We start from the raw sequence: 13,293 nt of genomic DNA, 5'->3' as shown, positions 1-13,293 counted from the left end.
AAACATCTGGAGGGCTGAGTTTGCCTATATGCCTGTTCTATAGCTTTGGTTTGGCGCCCCCTGCAGCACAGTGACCAGTGTGGCAGCTGGGGTCACGCTACCCTATAACTCAGGCTTCCTCAACCTCGGCCCTCCAGATGTTTTTGGCCTACAACTCTCATGATCCCTAGCTAGCAGGACCAGTGGTCAGGGATGCTGGGAATTGTAGTCTCAAAACACCTGGAGGGCCGAGGTTGAGGAAGCCTGTTATAACCACTTCTGATAAATGTATGATTAGTTCTTTGTTGTGTAAATGTAGGTTACTGTCGTCAGGGCTGTCTCAAGCCGGTCGGGTGCCCTGGCGCCGTGGCGCGGAGATCGCTCCGGCGCCCCCGCCCTGGTGGGTGGGCGCAGCGCACAGCACGGCTTCCACGCGGCTTTGCTGTGCAGCGCCCTCCTGCCGGCCCTGCACCACTGAGACTACCCCTAGAGCCGGGCCTGACTGTCGTCAAAAATAGATAGGAGTGCCAACTGGGATGCAGGAACGGCGTGACAGTGTAAGATTTTATCTCCCTAAATACTACAGACCAGTGGCTGCACTTGGTCACATCCCCACCAAAGGTGATAATAGGACCACTTCCAAACAACCTCTCCAACATCTAGGGGATGTAAATGGGTCTATCCTTATAGGGGTCTAATAGACACCGTGTTTCAACCCAACCATTTCAAAATACTTGATTCCATCAAATGGGTACACTACATAGCTGCCAGGTTATCCCTTTTTTAAGGGATTTTCCCTTATGCTGAATAGGCTTCCTCGCGAGAAAAGGGAAAACTTGGCAGCTATGCTACACTACCACCTCCCATAGCTGTGCTTCTCCCCTGTATCCGCTAGGATTTCTTTTGGGAAATTGTATTTTTTTAATTTGTGGCATGCCCACAAAGTCCGCTCACTCGCCCAGACTGAGGATGGATTTTTCATGATCACAGACACCCTATAATTACTTAAAGCGATCCTGAAACTTGAACTTCGCATGGAATAGCTCAGTTGGTTTTAGATCAGGCATAGGCAAACTTGGCCCTCCAGAAGTTTTGGGACTACAACTCCCATCATCCCTAGCTGACAGGACCAGTGCTCAGGGATGGTGGGAATTGTAGTCTCAAAACATCTGGAGGGCCTAGTTTGCCTATGCCTGGTTTAGAATTGTGGGGCTGATAACGCCAAGGCTGCAGGCTCGATCCCCATACGGGACAGCTGCATGTTCCTGCATTGCAGGGGGTTCAACTAGATGATCCTCAGGGTCATTTCCAACTCTATGATTCTATAAATTTCTATGAATTATGGACTAGAGTTAGACTCCACCTCTTGAACCTTCCTTTGCTCTGCTTTGCAGATTCAGTTGTGTTCTCTACCAGACAGCAATGAAGACACGTGTTTGTTTGCCTGCAGTAAGAAGTAAGAGTTTGTTTATTCTTCAGTTATTATGATGAGTAAAGCAGGACTGGGTGCTTATTGCTGAAGGCTGAAATATAGAAGTGACCTGAACTTTTTTTTTTACCCTAAGCTACCCTTCACTCTTTTAAAGCACTCAGAATCATAGTGGACATTTTCCCCCTTCTTTTTCTTTAGTATTTGATGGCAAAGGATGGAAACAGCCCTAGAGGAGTAGAATCTTTGCTGCGTATACTACAGTCCTGTTCAGGGAAGTTTTTAATGGTTGACGTTCTACTGTGTCTTTAAGATTTTGTTGGGAGCCGCCCAGAGTGGCTGGGGCAACCCGGTCAGATGGGTGGCATATAAATAATAAACTTATTATTAATGATAATAATACGGTTAGTTGGCTGGCTGGCCAACTACATTGTAACTCAGGCCTGATTTCTGATTTTTTGAGTGTGTGCAACTCAGCAAGAGGTCTTTGCAAAGTTTTTTTTTGGGGGGGGATAAATCTTTATTAAACAATCAACATTAACTTACACAACAATACAATATATGCATCACACACCACAAATCTTACTACAAACACTTACTTTACAGAAGAGAAAAAAGAAAAGAAAAGGATAAAAGATTAAAGTAAATAAAACAAACTTCCAATTATTCTCATTGTACTACTTCTTATTTTGTTATTATACACACATTGCCTTATTGTTCTTTTTTGCTTTCCCAAGTCTCATCCAGGACATTCTATTGTTTATCACCTTTATATTACAAGAATCATTCAAGGACTGCCAGGAGATTTTTGTTATCACGATAATTTTTCACTCTTTAAATGCTATCCATTCTTTATTAACCTTCTGCATCGGATATCCTCTAACTCTCCCTGTAATCTTTGCCTGTTGTATGTATTCTATCATTTTTACCTGCCATTCGGTTTTCGTGGGGATCTTTTCGCTTTTCCAGTTCTTCGCTACCAGAATCCTGTCTGCTGTTGTTGCATACACGAAGAGAGGGCTGACATTTTTCTTAAATTCTGTTGGCATTATTCCTAATAGGAAGGCCTCCGGTCTTTGCAAAGTTTATGGACAGAAAAATAAACCCAGTAACCAGCAAAAGGGGAGAAAGAAAAGAATCCATTTGCTTTCCACCCACTTTTGTGTTGGGGTGATGTAACCCTAAGCATGCCCGAGTTCTAGTTTGCATTGCAATCTGCTTCAAGCTACCTTTTCCTGCCTTTTCACCCTTTGGCATTAACCACCAGAGGGCTGTGTTCACCCATCTTGGAGAAATGCATAAAACCGACTCTTGCTAGCCCACTGCCAATTTCAAACTGTATGAGGGAACACTGGTGTGCTCGAGAGAGCGACCCGAACAAATCCCCCTCTCTTTGGAGAGTTTGCAGAGGCAAAGTTTGCTGGCTGGTTCAGTGCACAGATTCTAAGGATCAGTAAAAACAGCAAAGTAGGAGACAGACAGATGTGACTCATCGGGCACAGTCCAGCGAGAAACTTCCTTGCTGAAATGAGCAGAGAGTTAGGTCATCTAATTTTCACTTTTTTTCCTGCTGTAGCAACCTCCTGGATTTTGGAATTATTCTTTTCCTTTTTTAATGAATCTAATTTTTGCTATTTATTAAGTGTTACAGTTTAAAGCGATGTAGTCCATCTATAAGTAACGGAGCAGTATTCTATGCCTTTTATAGCTGCGCAAGAATTAAAATTACAAAAATGTGGCAATAGGGAAAGCTTATTGATGTATAGCTGTGTTAATGGCATGGAGCTGCTGTTTTTATTCATTCATTCATTCATTCATTCATTCATTATTATAAAAAAGGTGGCAACTCTAAGCCCCTTGTCGTAAGCCAGGATATCCTATCCCAAAGCATCTCCAAAAGATGTTTACATAACCATCAATGGATCCCATAAATCAACTTGCAGACTAGAAGCAGAGCTCCCCCTCCTCCTCCATTTTCCTTACACGGTATTACTCATTTGCTGTGGCGGATACATTTCAGATGTCTTTTTTTGTACACTGCACTGATACTGCAGGAAAATGTTTTAATATTGCTGGGAAAGCGAGATTTTCCCTTTGCTGTTACTGTCACTGCTAATGAAATTGTCATGTAGAAGGAAGATGGTTGCAAAGGGATGGGGGGGATGGCAAGGGTCGGAGGGTGGTTCTCAAGACACATTGTCAGTGGCACAATTACCCCACCTTCTGTGATACTTTATTTTTAAAGTCATTGTTAGAAGCTATCGAATCTCAGCAGAGTATAGCAGCCTCCACCTCCCCTTAATGTGGTAATTAGCACCTGGTAATGAGGACCCAGGTGGCGCTGTGGGCTAAACCACTGAGCCTAGGGCTTGCTGATCAGAAGGTCGGCGGTTCGAATCCCTGTGACGGGGTGAGCTCCCGTTGCTTGGTCCCAGCTCCTGCCAACCTAGCAGTTCGAAAGCACATCAAAATGCAAGTAGATAAATAGGAACCGCTACAGCGGGAAGGTAAACGGCGTTTCCATGTGCTGCTCCGGTTTGCCAGAAGCGGCTTAGCCATGCTGGCCATATGACCTGGAAGCTATACACCGGCTCCCTCGGCCAATAATGCGAGATGAGCGCGCAACCCCAGAGTCGGTCACGACTGGACCTAATGGTCAGGGGTCCCTTTACCTTTACCTTTAATGTGTACATAGTCTCTGTTAGTCTAATGTAGGACTCACTGAAATCACTGTGAAAAGCTGTGTACTAGTTCTTAGATGTCGGCTTCCTACTCCTTAAGTCTCAGTGCTGCCTTGTGGAACTTAGCAGGGAAGAGGATGGAGTCAAAACATCATGGATGCTTTAGTTGAGATTTCTGCATTGCAGGGGTTTGGACTGGATGACCCTTGGGGTCACCTTCCAACTATACAATTCTATGATTCCATGAGAAGTAGAATTGAGTTGGCTCTGCCTGCCATCGGCTCTGGCGCCACCTACTGTTGGGCTCCTTGCCTTCCACCCAAAGGGCACCAGCCACCAGCAGATTCAGCCTCTGGTGTGCTTGCCTTGTGTTTTGCTGTCATTTTTTTTTTAACCTCTCCTGCCCTTGGCTCCAACGGTGGGCCAGCTGTTGACAACAACGGCAATTGTTTTAATTTTTAAGGTGTAAAGTTGTCAATGCAGGTGCAGAGGATAGAAGATACAACAGATGTCTGCTCCTCCCTGGGCCGCCCACATTCTGCCCACTCCACCACAGTTTTAGTTGCTTTGCAGGATAATAATAATAATAATAATAATAATAATAATAATAATAATATATTCCTATGCCATCCATCTGATGTCTGGGTTGCCCCAGTCCCTCTGGGTGACTTCCGACAATTTATAAAACCACAGTAAAACATCGAACATTAAAAGCTGCCCCTATACAGGGCTGCCTGCAGATGTCTTCTAAAAGTCCAGCCTAGGAGCGACAGTAGTACGGTAGCTGCTCCTTGCAGCGAGCAAGCAGTGCAAAGCAGCCAGCTGCACTCTGCTTCTTTGGAGGCAGTGTGAGGGTGGGGGGGGGATGGGTCCCATCCACCCAAGAAGCAAGGGGTCAAATTCCTCACCCACCCCGAGCAGGGGTAGATGGTTGCCCTGAGCAGATAGGCCCTTCTGGGATGTTGGCACCTGTCCAGAGACACCGAGCACCCCAACTCTTTTCTCAGGGCTAAAACAGCAGATACAGGAGAGATCTGTGGCTTGATCTGCCCACATTTTAATTTACTTTAAAGCAGGCTACAAGGGGGTTGGGGTTCTTACTTTATCAGGGCAAGCAGTACTGGCAGCAATAACCCCCACCATACATGTAAAATGTATGGCAGCTCCCCAAAGAAACATGGGAACTGTAGCATGTTAAGGGTGCTGGGAACTGTAGAGCAGTGAGGGATAAGTTCCTAGGATCCTTTGGGGGAAGCTACCATATGTGCTTTAAATGTGTGTTTTGGCATGGTATGGGCATGACCCAGATTGCTCTTCGAAGCTGCTGTTTGCCCAAAGGGACAGCTCAAAAGTTGTTGTTGAGCTTCTTTGGGCCATAGTTCTCTTAAAAAATACATTGTTTTTGAGCTGTTTTTAAATAAAATTCATCAAAATATAGACTTACGGCATGAGTTGCCATACGTCCGGATTTCCCAGGACATTTCAGCAATTTCCGCCCAGACACTGTTTCCGACTGCCATATTCCGGCTATGTCCAGGAAATTCAAGACATTTGGCAGCCCTAGTAGTTGATGCCCCCCCCCCAAGATGCTCCTATTAAATTCAAAAACATTCCTGCTTTGAGGTCAAAATTTAAAGAAGAGATCGAAACATGGGTTTATGTACCTCATCTGTGTGCCCCTAAACTTCAGCAACCGCCCTTTCTGCAATAAGGGAATAATAACTGGCCTACTTGACAGGGCTGTCATAGCATAATAATAATAATTTATTTGTACCGTGCCCATCTGGCAATCGCAAGATTATATAAGTTAAATGCTTTGATTACTTTAAATTGCTATATAAATGGTGGCGATTGTTGCAATATTATTATGAGAGCGAACTTTCTGGAACTGGGTAGCACTGGGATCTAGCAGGAATATACACTGTATGTAAACTGCAAGGCACCCCTTTCTTTGGCTGAAGAACAATTTATCAGGCAATTCAGCTGTGTCACTGGCTGCAGACTTTTATCACACTGCATGTGTTAATTAGATGACCATTTGGGGGGATGTTTGTGTTATCACCAACACGGCCTTGTTAATTGGTCGCTGTAATTATTATTCCGCCTTTAGGTAATTGACAGAGCCTCTTCTTTTTTTACATTTAATTTCCCTTTGACCTCATCCCCCTACCCTAAAACCCCACAACTGTGTGTATTATAGTCTATCCTGGCCTGAGGTCTTGGGGGGAGTCTCTGCTCTGCTGGTGCTACCCATGGCTCAGAAGTACTATTAACTGTGCAGTCAGTGTGTATGGGGCCCAATCCTTTGGCATTCCCTCCCCAATAAGCTTACTCAGGCTGAACTTCAGGCATGAGACAAAATAAAAAAATTCCTTCAGTAGCACCTTAAAGACCAACTAAGTTTTTATTTTGGTATGAGCTTTCGTGTGCATGCACACTTCATCAGATACCACACACTTCATTAGGCATGAGGAAGACTTTTTTTTGTTACAGCAGGCATTTTTAGGTAGTGCTTGTTTTATTCCCCCCCTCTTCTGTAGATTGTTTTTATGCACACCACTTAGAATAATTAAGCAGCACTTAAATATCTTAAATGAAAACAAATATTGTGTATGCTTGCCAATTTAGGGTTACATTTCACGCATCTGATGAAGGAATCTGTGGTCCACTGAAGCCGCCACCATAATCAAGTTTTCCAGCTGCCACAAGACAACTTTGGGAAGGAAGGAATTCAGCTAGCTTTTGCCATAATGGATTAGGTGCCAGGTAATTAAGAAGGGAGCACAGGTACACAGGAAGTTGATTTATGTATACTACCGGTAAGACCACTGATCCACCTAGTTCATTCAGTATTTTCTACCCTGGTAGTTCGCCAGGATTTCAGACAGGGGTTTCCACCCCAGCCTGATTTGAAGACTCCTGATGGGACAGCTCAGTCAGTACAGCATGAGACGCTGATTCTCAGGGTCATGGGTTCAAGCCCCACATTGGGGAAAGAAAACAAGAGATTCTTGCATTGCAGGGGGTTGAACTAGATGATCCTTGGGATCCCTTCCAACTCTACAATTCTATGAACCTGGGGTTTCCTGCCTGCGAAACAGATGCTCTACCCCCTGGCCTACTGCCCTTTCCCCCTCAATCCTGCCAGGCAATTCTTGTCTGGTTTGTTTGGCTCTTTTTCTTCTAATTGCCCGTTTATTTTACAAGCTGCCTGGTGCTTTAGAAAAGCGACATAAAAAGGCTTCGCGCAAGCCAGCGCGTTCCCCAGTTGTTGTTGTTTTTTAATTTATCATTACTCGCTGTTCCGAGAAAACACACCAATCTCTGCAGTTAAAGAGGATCCCCAGGATTCTCCCAAGCAAGGATACCATCCCTGGCCACAAGAAGGAGAAGCAACTCCCTCCCTCTTCCTTCTCCTCCCCAATTCGGGAGCCCGCCACCAACTGCCCGGGCCCTCGAGCTTTGCCCTGCGAACAAAGGAGAGGCAGGGGCTAGAGAAGGGGGGCGTCCCGCCCTGAGGGATCCAATCCGGACAGGCAGGCAGGGAGCGAGGGCTGGCGACGACTTCCACGTCCCTTCGCGGAAAGCTTCCCTTCGGATGTGGCGCGCCGCGGGGTGGGTGCGCCTGCTGGCGTTCGCCGTGCGCCAGGGGCCGCTGCGCCGGGTGGCTGGAGGCTGCGGAGCGCAGGGCCGGCGGCGCAAAGCCCCGTCCTCCTCCTCCTCCTCCTCCTGCTCGGCTGCCTTGGCGGGGCTCTCCCCTCCTTTCTCCCCTCCCTCCCTCCCTCTCCTTCTGCCTCTCCCCGAAGGGCCCCTCCTAATCCCTCGCTCGCCGCAGCGGGAGGCCTTAAGCTGCCTATTCAGGCCCTTTCCTCGGCGCGCTCTGGCTCTCGGCGCTTTCAATGGCTCTCCCTGGCAGGAGACGTGTTGGACAAGTGGAGGGATCCGTCCCCCGCCAGCAAGGTCAAGGTGCGCTTAAAGGCAGCTCCTTCCCTCGGCGGGGCGGCGGGCGCCGATGGGCCAGGTTGGAGGGCTGCGCCGGGGAACAATGCCGCCGCTTGTTCCCACCGCCAGAAGCCTCCCTTCTCTCTCTCACTCTCTCTCTCTCCACATCGGCCCCCTAGAATGGATCCAGACCCGCCAGCCTTTCCGGCACCCAGAGAAGGGTCCTAGGAGCCAACTCCTGCGGGCCAGGGTCCCTTCGACACCCCCAATAAAATATTTGAGCCTCCCCCCCCCAATTTTTTTTTGATGGGCATTGCCATTCAAATGGTGTGCGTGCTAACTTGAATAAAATATTGGGGGGCAGGCAAGCCCCGCCCCACATAATCAATCACATGACAAAGCACACCCACACTACTTGAATGGCAATGCCTCTCAACTTTTTTGGGGGGAGGGTCCAGCCCCCTCAAATATTTTACTGGGCGGGCAAAGGGACCTTGGCTCCAGAAGTTGGCTCCTATGGTGTGCGTGCATTGCATCTTGTGCCCCCCCCCATATTTTATTCAAGTTGGCACCCCTGCTGTTCCCTCTAAACTGCGACCTGCAGGCTTGCTAGGGCAGTAATCGGCAGCTGTGCTGCTAGCAGGGGCAGTGAGGGAGAGAGAACCAGGGGGTTGGCGTCCTGCCACTGAGAAAGGTACAGGAGTCTTGGCAGGAAGAAAAGTGGCAACCTTAGTTGCCCAGCGCCAGGCTATTTTGTGCCCTAAAGGTAAAGGGACATCTGACTGTTAGGTCCAGTCGCAGACAACTGGGGCTGCGGCCCTCATCTCGTTTTACTGGCTGAGGGAGTCAGCCACAGACAGTTTTTCCAGGTCATGTGGCCAGCATGACTAAGCCGCTTCCGGCGAACCAGAGCAGCGCACAGAAACACTGTTTACCTTCCCGCCAGAGTGGTACCTATTTATCTACTTGCACTTTGACGTGCTTTCGAACTGCTAGGTTGGCAGGAGCTGGGACCGAGCAACAGGAGTTCACTCCGTCACGGGGATTCAAACTGCCAACCTTCTGATCGGCAAACCCTAGGCTCTGTGGTTTAACCCACAGCGCCACCCGCGTCCCATTTTGTGCCCTAGGCAAGGCTAATTAGTTCCACACATCCAGTTACAGGTAGGTAGCCGTGTTGGTCTGCCGTAGTCGAAACAAAATTTTTAAAAAATCCCTTCCAGTATCTGAAGAAGTGTGCATGCACACAAAAGCTCATACCCATGACAAACTTAGTTGGTCTCTAAGGTGCTACTGGAAGGAATTTTTTTATTTAGTTCCACACTCCCACACAACATTGCTAACAATTATAATGTATGAGTTTCTTCAAAACAGATAACATTCTTCAAAATATAAAATGAAAGTAAATTATTATCGGAACTTTATAAGACATATAAAAAAACATCTGCATAATTGGCTTAATGATGGCACCGGCCCTGCTAGTTGGTAAAGAATGGTATATTGCAGAAGTCGGCAACTTGGTTCCGGCCCATGAGCTTCCAGGAACTGGTCTACGGCCGTTCTGTGGATCAGCGTGGGGATTCAATGTCCCCCCCCCCATGGCGCCATTTCAACTTCCGGGTCAGAAGAGCACCGGAAAGAGCGAGTGCGCATGCGCACGGGTGCTCCTCCGACCCGGAAGAACACCGGAAATAGCTTGAGCACAGGCACACATGCTCTGGCCCACTGGAGCCGCAGCTTGAGGACAGGAAAGGGCACGACTGGGCAGCTCTGTAGGCTTTTAAGCCCTCCGTTTTTAAGCAGAAAACAGCTGGTTTATTTCATCTTATTCAGATTGCTACCACATCTGTTTTTATTGGTGAGACTTCTGCATTGTGCCACGAAAGAAATACAAGCACGTGCATCGTTGTCATCTTGTGACAAGTCACCTGGATTCTGGACTCTCTGCTACGCGCCATCAAGATCAAGGGTTGTATTACCTGAACCAGACAAGAACTGTCTGAAAAATGAGGCCTCTTGGATGGATTTGCCACACTACCAAGTTGCTGTTGCTTTACAGCGGTAAGGCTGCCTCTCCCCACCCCTAAATTCCTGGCTGCTACAGGGGGTAGCCCTCCTGTTGGTTTGCAATTTGGGGAGCGTTTGGCAACTGTTTCCCCTCCCTCGGTGGTTTGCTAGGGGGGGGTTAAATATTCCTCACATTTCAAGCAGGATTCAAGCTCAGTGTAGCCTCCCAAGTGGGACCAGGCATTTCATGAGCCTGCCCTAAGGAAAGGCCTCATCTCCTCCCTCTCTGGCGCGCATGCCTGCCGATGTCGAGCAAAGCAAAGCATGTAATGGGAAGCCGTGTGCTCTTCTGTTTCCCTGCACCACCCTGCCACAGCGTGACGTCATTACGCTCTGCATGTTTTACTAGGCGTGCTGAGGAGGGGGGAGGACGAGATCCAGGGCTCATTGCTTTCCACGGTGTCTCCCTTTCTGGCCCCAAGCAATTCTTCCAACAGATCCTGTGTCTTGTGTCAACCTGATGGGGGTTGGCTCTTGGGTTTCAACAGCAGAGGCGTACCTAGGCTCCCTTGCACCCTAAGCAAAGAGCAGGGGTGCCAACTTGAATAAAATATTGGGGGGGAGGTAAGCCCCACCCTACATAATCACATGATATGGTGCACACCCAACATTTGAATAACAATGCTTACTTTGAGGGAGGTGGCCCCCTTAAATATGTTATGGGGGGAAGCCCCCTCGGCCCCTAGGAGTTGGCTTCTGTGGCAAGGAGCTGTCCCTGCGCCCCCCACCCCTTGTACCCTGGGCAAGGAGATGTATTGGTGCCCCCCTAATCCTTTGCAACGGCCCATGCCAGCAACCAAATTCCTCCGCCGAGGCACTAAAGACGAGCTCTAGAAGAATTGTGCTACCATTGATTTCATTTTGCTTCTTTATGTGCCTTACCCCATATATACAGTATGCCCACTCAACTGCGTTGATCTGTGGAACTGGCACCGTTACAAGTGCTGCATAATTCTCATTCCACAGTCGTAATAAATCAATATTTTTAATGTGGCAGCACCTGTACTTTGGAACTCCCTGCCTATTGACATCGGGCAATTGCTGTGCTGTTTTCAATGCCTGCTTAAAACATTTTTGTCTCCGGCAAGCCAGACAGATGTTGACACGCTTCAATCTCTTTCTACTGTTTTCTTTATTGCTTTCAACCGTTTTTTAATTGATCGTTTTCATATGTCCTGGAATCCACAGAGAGGTTTTTTTTTTTTTACTTACAATCGGAACTGTTATGTCCATTTTTGTGAGGTAAACAAATAAATGCCCCCGTTGACTTGTGAACATGAAGTAGAGCAACGTTTGTGTTTGTGAGACCCTCGTATTGTGGGGCGAGGGGAGTCATAGCAACGGGAACATGCGAGTGGAAATGGATGTATATTTTTTTTTTAGTTTCCTCCCGTTTGCTTGGCTCAAGCCGTCCAAACTTAATACTGACATTGTGAGCCCTTTGGGGAGAGAGATGGATATGGATGAAATGGTTAGCCTGAACCCCTGGGATAGGGCGGGGTGCAAATATTGTCATGGCTGCTGGCCACAGCATTCCTTTGTGAAGGGTCTTGCTTGTTAATGACTACCAGGGTGACTGGTAGATGTTTAGGAAGTAGTTGGGAGATCTCTTTCTTGAGCATTCTGAATAGGAGAGCCATCAGCTTGAAAGGTGACTCACCCCTCCTCCCCCAGCTACGGAGGGAGGGGGGGTGTAATTTGCGTGTGAGGGTATGTGTGTGTTGAGAGAGAGAGAGAGAGAGAGAGAAGGAACAAAAAGAAACTGCTTGGAACAGAAACAGAGAGAGCCCAGAGCCAGCAGAGAGTTTGCTGAATACTGGAAAGCGGGGGCGGAGGAGGAATTTGTTCCGTCTGTTTTTCGCAGCAGAGCGATCCAGTTCAACAGTCCCAAACCTTGCTTGCGGATCGGAATGCAGCTTGTGACTGGCCGTTGCACTTCTCCAGATTCTGCAACTGGCGGGGGGGGGGGATGTGCATATTCTGTAGTTGAAATGCAAATTTTTACGGGAAAGCAGCTTGAAAAAGGATGTATTTGGTGGAAATGCATAATTTTTTTGTCTATTCTTTAAAAAAACTTTTTGTCTATTCTTTTTTTTTAAAAAAAAAAACTCATGCAAAATAGAAATGGATCAGACCTATGATTGAGTGCCAGCAAAAAAATGAAAGCGGACAGATTTAGGCCGGAACTAGACACATCAAATAAGTGATTCAGCTAACGCGGCGTTGGAAACTCATACAGAGAAATCCGGTAAGGAAAGACAGGACTCCACAACGCCATCTGGTGTCACAGTGTTATATCGCATATACAACACATATAAAACACTTTTTCTTTACCAATCTAGCGGAGTCCCAGGGTCTGATCTGTCCACCCCTACTGGGAACATCTGGGTGTTCAGGGGACCTGTTTCCGAAGTCTGGATAAGAGGTAGCAAAACTGCTGCACAATAAAAGCGTGTTGTATGCTGCTTGCCTCCGCTTATGATCTACTTATAAATAAACCAAATATTACAAACTCATAACTGTCTGATGCTCTCTCCTCCAGAGGAAGCCAGACCTGGCTAGCAGTGCACCTTGGAATTTTTCACCCGTTGGGGAGGCATGGAACACAAAACAGTACTCAGTGCCGGCCCACTCCTGAGACAAGGTGAGATGACTGCCTCAAGTTGCAGGATCCACAGGGGTAGCAGGTCCCAGTGTAGATCTTTCTTCTCCCCCACCTTGTTCCTGATACAGATCTTCACTCACCTGTTCTTCCTGGCAGAGGAGGTTGTGTGTGCCATTTTCTGGTTCGCCTCAGGTGCCAACATGTATTGAGCTGGCCCTGACAATACTGTAACAGAGGTTTTCAACCTTTTTTAGTCCACGGCTCCCTTGACCAACTGCATTATTTCTGCGGCACCCTGACCATCATTCACGGCACCCTAGGGTGCCATGGCACACTGGTTAAAAACCACTGCTGTCTTAAGTAAATAGCGGCTTGTCTAGTGAGCTTATTCCTGAAGTAAGAACCGAACTGGGGGCTTCTTTCCTCCTCAGAACCACTAGACTGGACCTTGGGTCCTGGCCCCAGATAACACTCACTTGCCTGTCTCCGCCTGAAGCTGGACCAGCTTGAAACTGGACCAGCCATAGCTGCCACATGAGCAGTGGAGACAGGTATGCAAGGCTCTGGCAGGATGGGTGACAACGGGTGCT

General features: G+C 47.6%; 1 long non-coding RNA gene across 1 annotated transcript; it reads left to right on the top strand.

The window, feature by feature from the left end:
* Positions 1–7,899: 7,899 nt before the first annotated feature.
* On the top strand, positions 7,900–12,731 carry LOC118095868 (uncharacterized). Its single transcript, XR_004693832.2, has 4 exons — positions 7,900–8,055; positions 9,865–10,092; positions 12,221–12,346; positions 12,441–12,731. It is a non-coding gene; the product is annotated as an uncharacterized LOC118095868 (long non-coding RNA).
* Positions 12,732–13,293: the final 562 nt, after the last annotated feature.

Source organism: Zootoca vivipara, chromosome 13 (assembly GCF_963506605.1).
Source record: "Zootoca vivipara chromosome 13, rZooViv1.1, whole genome shotgun sequence".
Taxonomy (NCBI): domain Eukaryota; kingdom Metazoa; phylum Chordata; class Lepidosauria; order Squamata; family Lacertidae; genus Zootoca; species Zootoca vivipara.
This window is presented reverse-complemented; position numbering and strand designations above follow the sequence as displayed.